We start from the raw sequence: 9968 nt of genomic DNA on the forward strand, positions 1-9968 counted from the left end.
AGAGCATTGCTGATGAAACAGAATGTAAGGAGGACACTTGCTTTCTGTCTCTCTTCTTCATAAAGGCATTACTTTGGACCTTTTCTTTCTTCTCAGCTGTTGATTTTCACAGAACTTGTAGAAATACAGTCAATTATCGCTGAGATTTCCAGCAGGTTCAAAATTTATTAGGTGGGACTGAAAAACTGAGTTCTGAAAGATATCCCACTAACTCATTTGCAAAAAAAATTTACCTTCATTTACTACATGTTGAGAAAACATTGTATTAGTGAGAATTTGCCTATGGAAATTAAAGTGAGGTGAGGGTAGGTTAGAAACTTAACCACAGCATAGAAGTAACTCAGCCATTTATAAACATGGGGAACAAAACCATGAAGGCTGCCAAGTTCATGTTGCCTTCTGTATTTCTGTGATCACTGACATGGCCAGAGGCACAGATGATACTAAGCCCAAAATCAGCATTTTCCATCATGGACTTATCTAATTCAGCTAAAGGTTTTTCAAAGATCCTAACAATTTAACTCTAGGTATTTCTTTCCAAGATGAAAACTGTAATTAAGGTCTTTTCCTTGGGACTACATTCTCTTCAGGATTTAACATTAATTGTTTCAATTTATTTCAGTACAAATAAAGGCAAAAAACCCTAAGAATATGGCAATGTCTTCTCATATGACTCAAAACTAGCTTCACTATTTTATTCCAGCTGAAATATTTGAAGCCACTGGAATGTATTGCAGTCTGGATCTTTTGTGCATTTAGGATTAAAAATAGCCACAATACTTCATTTTTGAAATAGTCTTCTGTATTGTAGAGCTTATTTTTTCCCCTTAATAAAAAGTTAATTAAAGTCTACTGGGTATGGTTGAATTCATTTCATAATGCAGAACAGCACGTGAAGCATAGCTTTACCAAAGAAAATTCACAGTTCTGCAGTTCTCTCTGTTCCCTTTTCTCTCCCTTTTGGTTTGATTTGCTTTAGTGATGGAAATTTCATCACGTAAAATGTGCAACAGGCTAAATTCTGCCCTCAGCTCTCCCCACTCTTCCCCATTCAGCTGCACTCATTTTAGAGAAGTGAGAAATGCCCCCACTTCAAGGATGTTGATTTCAATCAAGTCAAACCTTCTGCTTGGGAGCTTATCTGGCTAGAAACTGGGGTGACCAAGCCCAGAGCTGCACTCTGATCTCATACAATTTGTTGCTTTGAGATGTTGAAGACCTGTGCTCCACAAAAAGCCAACTTGGCAGAGGAGGAGACATTCCCTAAAATCTGCCATCTCCCAGACAGAGTCCCCCCCCCTGGCATAGCCTGCAGAAGGATTCCCTGTATAGGGAGGTGCAGCCCAATGTCCATTTATCCATTGGCCTCCCTGGCCACAAAGGCACATTGCTGGCTCATGGTCAACTTGTCATCCACCAGCACTCCCAGGTCCTTCTCTACAGAGCTGCTCTCCAGCAGGTCAGCCCCCACCTTGTACTGGTGCCTGGGGTTATTTCTCCCTAGGTGCAGGACTCTGCACTTGCCCTTGTTGGGCCTCAGGAGGTTTCTCTCCACCCAACTCTCCAGCCTGTCCAGGTCTCTCTGAATGGCAGCACAGCCCTCAGGTGTGTCAGCCACTCCTCCCAGCTTAGTATCCTAGGCAAACTTGCTGAGGAGGCACTCTGTCCCCTCATCCATTTCACTGATGAGTAAGTTGAACAAGACAGGACCCGGTACTCAGCCCTGGGGAACTCCACGAGCCAGAGGCCTCCAACTAGACTCCACGCCATTGATGACAACCCTCTGAGCTCTGCCTTACAGCCAGTTCTCAATCCACCTCACTGTTCATTCATCTAACCCACACTTCCTGAGGTTATCTAGCAGGATGTTATGGCAGACAGTGTCGAAAGCTTTGCTGAAGTCAAGCTACACAACATCCACTGCTCTCCCCTCGTCTACCCAGCCAGTCATGCCACCACAGAAGGCTATCAGATTGTTGAAGCAGGATTTCCCCTTGGTGAATCCACAGTGGCTACTCCTGATCACCTTCTTTTCCTCTATGTGCTTGGAGATGACATCCAGAAGGAGCTGTTCCATCACCTTTGCAGGGATGGAGGTGAGGCTGACTGGTCTGTAGTTTCCTGGATCCTCCTTCTTGCCCTTTTTGAAGACTGGAGTGACACTGGCTTTCTTCCAGTCCACAGGCACCTCTCCAGTTCTCCACGTCTTTTCAAAGATGATGGAGAGCGGCCTGGCAACAACATCCACCAGCTCCCTCAGTACTCATGGGGGCACCCCCTAAGGGCCCATGGATTTGGAGACATCAGATTTGTCTAAAAGATCTCTAACCTGATCCTCCTCAACCAAAGGATTGTCTTCCTTTCTCTAGACCTTCTCTCTCGTCTCCAGGCTCTGGGATTCCTGGGGGCTGCCCTTAGCAGTGAAGACTGAAGCAAAGGCAGCATTCAGTAATTCTGCCTCCTCTGTATCCTTTGTCACCAGGGCACTCACCCCATTCAGTTGTGGGCCCACATTTTCCCTTGTCTTCCTCTTGCTACTGATGTATTTGAAGAAGCCTTTCTTGTTGTCCTTGACATCTCTTGCCAGATTTAATTCCAAATGGGCCTTAGCCTTCCTCGTTACAATCCTGCCTACTCTGACAACATTCCTATGATCCTCCCAAGTGGCCTGTCCCCTCTTCCACATTCTGTGTACTTTCTTCTTCTGTCTGAGTTCGGCCAGGAGCTCCTTGCTCATCCATGTAGGTCTCCTGCCCCCTTTGCTGGACTTCTTTCTCCTTGGGATGCACCGCTCTTGAGCTTGGAGAAAGTGATGCTTGAGACCTTTTCACATTTCATCTTTAGGATAACTGTGTGTTTCCAGGAAGGGAATTCTTCTGACAAATGTTTACAGTTCACTCTACAGCAGTGAATGGCAAAAATATTATTTTTTGATGCTCCAAACAGTGGATGTGAGAAGGACAGGAAAAACACTAGAGAGAAATATTGTCTGTATCGGAATATTAATGGAGGCCAAGCAAACCTATCTGGAGCATGGAGATGAAAAACAGTGGACAACTATGGATAAACAGTGATGTCATCAAGTAGCCAGGTTGGGTGAGCCAAGCTTCACTGTGGGGCTACAGGTGGTCATGAGATGAATAAATCCAAATGAAAGATGAAGGTCTCTGAAGTTTAGGAATTAATGTAAGGTCAGAATGTTTAAAGAGTATTTTGTATGTATAGCCACTCAGCCACTAATTATGGAGGAGGCTACTGCTTCCAAAAACAGCTCACAACAGTGCCCTGCTGTGACTGGCAAAAGAGAGAGCTTGTTCTCCAGATACACTAGTTGCAGCTTGGTATCATGACATCAACACTTAGAGTTCCTCTAAACAGAAAGTGAGCTTTCTGGTAATGAGAGATACTCCAGTTCTCATTTCAGAAACTACAAGAAATCTTCAAGTCACAAGTCACAACTACTGTTGTGACCAGATTCTGACCTGGGTGGCTATATTCTACCTTCTGAGGGTAATTGGCCTCTGGTCCCTTTTTGTCCAAACCACCACAGCTTGGGACTCAGATAAAACATTTCAGCTTTGTCTCATCTCTGTTATGAGTGGTAGGTTTGGTCTGGTTTTGCTAACCCTCATCAGTTTTGTTTTTGTTCTGCTAATTCAAACATGAGATGGCTTAGAGCAGTGTTCCTTTATAACTAAACATCAGCGGTTGGATGGGTAAGATGGAAAGTTCCAATTTTAGATAACCTCTATTTATAAAACATATATGACCCTGGCTATGACTATGGCCAATTACCTCAAATGAAGCTAATTTTGGCTACTGCAGGGGTAGAACTTGGTGTAACTTTGAGGATCTCACTTTTTTTTGTTGTTCTAAAACAGGAGCTATAGTCTCTGCTTTTTATATATATCTTATTGGGCTTTTCAAGCAGCAGAGGGTATAATAATGAGTCACTGTTCTTTGCTTCTATTAAAATTACTTTAGTGATGTATTCTTCTTTGCAACTTGCTGCCACGTAGAAAATCTTGTTAAAGTCTTATCTCTCAAGTAAGACTCATCTCACAAGAAACTCAACAAGATTCAATTACCCATTAAAAATCAGAAGATTTTATGATGACAAAGGCATGAGACAGAGAGCCAGAATCCTTCTGAGGTAGACGTTCAGTGTAGTCAGCAGAATTATACCACAAATAGAGCTGTCCACTCTTTAGAAAAGTCAGTTCATTCAGTAAGATATTTCACTACACATCCAGTGGAAAAGCTATTGATAGTTTTTAATCAGTAGAAAAGTTTTCTTTCTTATACCAGTCCCTCAGGACTTTGGTCAGCCACAGTTTCACAACCAAAACTATCCTATGGTTAAATGATATAAATACTAAGCCTTAAAAAAAGAAAAGCAGAGACAAGTCTAGGAGTAGGACTTGGCTTTTCCATAAATAGTCATTGAAGTACAGGTAGTTATTTCTAATACACAGAAGACTGATTTCACCAAATACATCTAGGAACAAGTAAATCATCAAACTAAATGTTCTCAAAAATTGCTCCCAGGAAATTTTTGGCTTTGTCATTTCCTCTGGATATTTAAAAGAAATATCCCCAGCTTCTTGAAGGTAATTTCCCTACTCCCTGACAGGTTCTTTCATAACACTGTTGACTCTGAATACCACAGATATATTTGTTTAGCATATAAATACTCATATTTGTTTAGCATGTATAGACAGGTTTTGATCTGTAGGACTCAACACGCTCAGCAAAGGAGAGAGGAACAGATTTTCATCAGCCAGATGGGGAAGACTCTTTTCACAGAGAGGATTCTCAGCACAAAAGTCAAGGGCTTCCACTGCAGCTAGCTAATACCTCCTCTGCTGAGCACTACAACTCATGACAGCAGGCCTATATGTGTAGCAAGGCGCTCTTTAGCATGGCCAAGGGCACTGCAGTCTCGCCGAATGCAACTTGTCCAATACAAATCTGTAGCACAGCCAGGTAGATAGATTCTTGAGACAGGTAGCAAAAAAGGCCCAGAACAGAAGAAATATTTTAAAAAGAGAATTTTATGAGGTTATAAATGGCTGCTGAACTAAGACAGTGGTTAAATAAAAAGAACAGTAATGTCCAAGGCAGTGAAGTGAGACCTGCCTCTTCCACTGTAACAGAGAAATTACAGAATTACAGACTCACAGAATAGTTGAGGTTAGAAGAGACCTCTGGAGATCATCTAGTCCAACCTCCCTGCTCAAGCAGGGTCACCTAGAGCACATTGCACAGAATTGCGTCCAGGCGGGTTTTGAATATCTCCAGAGAAGGAGACTCCACCACCTCTCCGGGCAACCCGTTCCAGTACTCCGTCACTCTCACAGTAAAGAGGTTTTTCCTAATATTCAGGCAGAACTTCCTGTGGTTCAGTTTGTGCCCATTGCCTCTTCTCTTGTCACTTGGCACCACTGAAAAGAGTCTGGCCCCATCCGCTTGACACTCCATCCTAGGAGGATGTTATGGGAGACAGTGTCGAAAGCCTTGCTGGAGTCAAGCTACACAACGTCCACTGCTCTCCCCTCGTCCACCCAGCCAGTCATGCCACCACAGAAGGCTATCAGATTGTTGAAGCAGGATTTCCCCTTGGTGAATCCACAGTGGCTACTCCTGATCACCTTCTTTTCCTCTATGTGCTTGGAGATGACATCCAGAAGGAGCTGTTCCAGCACCTTACAAGGACGAAGGTGAGGCTGACCAGCCTGTAGTTTCCTGGGTCCTCCTTCTTGCCCTTTTTGAAGACTGGAGTGACACTGGCTTTCTTCCAGTCCGCAGGCACCTCTCCAGTTCTCCACGTCTTTTCAAAAATGATGGGGAGTGGCCAAGCAATAACATCCACCATCTCCTTCAGCACTCATGGGAGCACCCCCTAAGGGCCCATGGATTTGTGGACGTTTGCCTAAATGGTCTCTAAGCCAATCCTCCTCAGCCAGGGAAAAGTCTTCCTTTCTCTAGACCTTTGATTCAATCACTAACCTGGGACAACACTTATTCTTGGAGTGTTTGGAAAGGATTTGCCATTCATAAGATTAGTCACCATAAGCTATAGAAGGACTGTAGAAGATAAGCCGAGATGCCTGAATGATACTGGTTTATCCTGTTTTATCCCAGCTACCTGTTAAAACAATGTTCATTGGATAGTCCCGTTCTCATATAGTCTGGTGGTCACTTCCTAGTCATCAGTCTTCATTTCCAGACCTTCACAAGAGAGACCTTCTTCGGATGAAGTACAATGCCCATAACCTATTAGAGACATTAACTTGCTATGGTTAGAAACTGTTAACCTCCCCTCAGTATAATATGGATGAGAGAGGAAGAAACGATTCAGATGTCTGAGTGCTGAGTCAGGTCTTCGGTAAAACAGGTTAATCTCTCAGACATTTATTGAACACCTCAGAAAAAAAACTATGCAAGCTATATGAATATCTGCCCTGCATCTGGGAGACGTGGCTGCAGCTATTCAACTGCATAGAATACTTGTAAGAACAACAGTTCTTACAGTGGGTTTCAGATGCTGGTTTAAATACAGTTTGGTTTAGTCCACAGGTATTGCAAACACCTGGTCCCAGCTGCCATGTAGCTGGGGAAGCTCGTTTCTTCTTGAAGCAAGCACTAGAATTACCCATTTGGAGATGCACCTTTGCATTAGTGTAGCAGAAGCCGGGGCTGGCCACACTCAACTAACATGAACTGCAGAGTACTGCTTTAGCAATACAAACTGGAGGAATTGGATTAACTCCAGCTACAGAGCACGCACATGGCAGATGAGCTATGCAGAGTTAAAAAATGCCAGCCCATATGGGCAAGCCTCAGGGCAGATCAAAGTAACTCTGCTCAGGGCACATCAAATTAACTCTGAAATGAAGGTGCAACCTTAGTATTTGCCCCTTTTCTTCATCTGTCAGATGCAGAAGACTAACACATCAGTACCTTGCAGTGAGGTTACCAGAATTAACACATCAATTTTCATAAATGCACAGCTGCTGCAGGAATCATGGGGGGTGGTTATTGTTTTTTAATGTAGCTAAGTAACAGCACACAGTTAAGAGCACTGTGGGGTAACTGAGCTGTTCCTTCTATCATTAGGCACTAACTAAGGGAAAGGAAAGTTAGGGTGCTAGACAAGGAGATTTTCTCTTGCATAGCAATTTCTTTAGATCAATCTTTTCTTAGTCATGACAGCAGAATTTACCTCAGTGATATATTTGGATTTGAAAGGTTGTTGCTTTTGTTTCTATCATCTCAGTTCTGGTACACGTGGATTATGAGCAGCAGTGTGTGTATTCACTTAGCATTGTCTGCTGTTGACCACAGGAGTCAATCTGATTTCTTTATACCCTTTTTTGGATACTTTCAAACAGAGATGACGAAAGGAAGTTGACTCTCACCAAGCAACTTAGGAATCATTCCCCCTCCTCAAAGAAGTAAACAGTGGAAAAGTTATACTTCACCTAAGTTCTTAAACACAGCTTTGATTTTGTTCAGATGTTACGAAGTAACTTCACCATAACAGAAATAGAATTAGTTTACATACTTTCCTTTTTTCTAGGGCACTGAAAATATTAACACTGGCTCTGCCTGACTAGTGTTTAGTGTCAATACTTCATCATTTGAGCCAAGTGCAAAGCCAGCTTTAAAAGGCTCTAAAAAAGTGTCTAAAAAGTCTAAACAGTCTAAAAAAGTGATTCAGTGAAAGTGATATTATGATGCTTTATGTTTACCCCTTTCAGAATGGATGTGGGCAGAAGAAAACAGTCTATTCTCTATTTTTTAGCTGCCAGTGACTTAGTATTAAAAATATCTGAAATTCTGCCAGGAATAAATCAGAAAAAATCAGCTGACAGTCTGATGAAGAAGGCAAGTAAGTGCTAACTCATCTTCTGGTAGCAGGACTGGCCAGATGGCATTAAAAGTAAAAAAGCTTCTCCATAGACCAATTTTCTCCTCAACAACAAAATTTGCCAACATATAAGGCAAAACCTCAAATTCTGTCAGTGCCACCTTCTTCAGTTAGCTGATGTTTAAAAGAGTATGTTTTAATCAACTTCGTAAGTGGCTGCCTTTCACTTTTACTCAATGTCCTCTTATTCTTGACAGAGCAAGTCAGAACAATCAGACTGCCTTCCATATGCTGTTTATTACTGCATGTAAAATACCTCAACACCTCCTTGAGTTTTTTTTTTTTTAATTCCACAGTTTTATGGAGAAAGAAAGAACAAATGAGGCTTCAAATGGAGGGATTCCCCACTCACCCCTAAACAACCTAAGAAGCAATGAAAAGATGCAAGGTCATTTTATTCCACACACCAGCAGAGAGCACATCAGACAAATATCCTCAGCTTAAGTGTTCAGATAGAAGACTTTTATTTCATCAGCTGTGAAGATGAGGACCACTTTCAGGTATTTAAAGATGGGTTGTTCACTCTCAAAGATCATGGCCATTGCTTCCTTCTTCTGTGTAATGTAGCAAAGAAAGAGGAAATAAAACAGGAATGAAAACATTTGGTGGGGACACTCCCTGAAATAACCTATTCACCTAAAAGAGCACTGTTAAAAGATTTTTAAACTAACACTGGCTAATTAAACAATTAAAGGTTGCAGAACTTGCCCTGAATATAGGGCAATATAGGGTCAGGTGCTGAAAGACTCTTTTGTAAATGTGGTAAACTGCTGTGGCTAGACAGAAAGCAAACTACTCGTGTGATCACAAGCCCTCAAAAACCAGTTGCACGTAAAGGACTTTTAGAAAAGCAAACAGGGGGCCATTCAGTTTTCAAATCAGCCAAGAACAAATTCTTCTCTTGCCTTTGCACAGTTTTATTCCTGCCAATAGCAACAAGATGAAAATGAAAAGTTTCTTTAAAACAGTTACTGCAGATCTGCATAGCGCAGCCCTACCATCCTAGGTGAGATCAAAAGCATGGCTCCATATGATACTTTCTCCTCAAGGTGGCTGGAAAATAGAATGTGAAAACCCCAGACCAGACCAGCCTCCTCTCTTATTCAGTTTGGATGTAAGAGAGAAAAGCAAGCAATACCGTGAACGCCTACATGAGTGAATACAATTATCCATGCCTTAGCACTCTGCTTGTGTGGAGGACCTTGGAATCAGATGACAGGAAATGTTTAGCAAATACAAGTGTTGTGTTGGGATATCTGGCCACTCTGCTGGGGAGAATGGAAAGGCAAAACAAAGCAGTGTATTAAAAGAACTCACCTATACACACAGGCGACAATCACAAATGCCCTACCACCCCATGGCAGCAGGATTAAGACTGGCTTGCTTGTCCCATGAACAATTTCAAAGAATTTCCCAAACTGAGTAAACTGACAAAGCACCAAACATGCACTGACATGCACCAAAATTATTAAAACATATTCTGTGTGAATCACCAAAATATTTCATTTTGATTCCATTTAAGTACTTCCATGAAATTTTGATGGTGTAGTTTAAAAAAAAAATGGTATTTCAAAGGCAAGGTCTTTTGCCCTTGAAAAACAATTTTTCATTTTAAAATTTGCATTTTGATCTTCTTTCAAAATTTTCATGAGAACTTAGGGGATTTCAAACAAAAATGAACATTTAAACTTGGCTCTCTCCAGAGAGCATCATGTTCCCTGCCACTGCCATCATCCAGACCACCCCTTGAACATGGCAACCCCCCAGAGAAGAGGATATTCTTTCTATTTATGCAAGGTCCTACAGAAATAAAGGCTTTCAAGCACCAGTTGTTTCTACCTACCAGCCCTGCCTACCTTTGATTTGGGTAATCTAAGCATGCTCTATGCTTTCTAGGACGGTAACTAAACCACCAGTAGGATAGGGCACATCCCTTTCTTCTGTACAGCTCACTGAACAGTTCTTTCTGCAGGGCCTTTTGTGGTGGACCTTGAAATCCTTTCCGCTCTGCCCAAGTGCTAATGATCCCATGATG

This window comes from Rhea pennata, chromosome 1, assembly GCF_028389875.1.
Source record: "Rhea pennata isolate bPtePen1 chromosome 1, bPtePen1.pri, whole genome shotgun sequence".
Classification (NCBI taxonomy): Eukaryota; Metazoa; Chordata; class Aves; order Rheiformes; family Rheidae; genus Rhea; species Rhea pennata.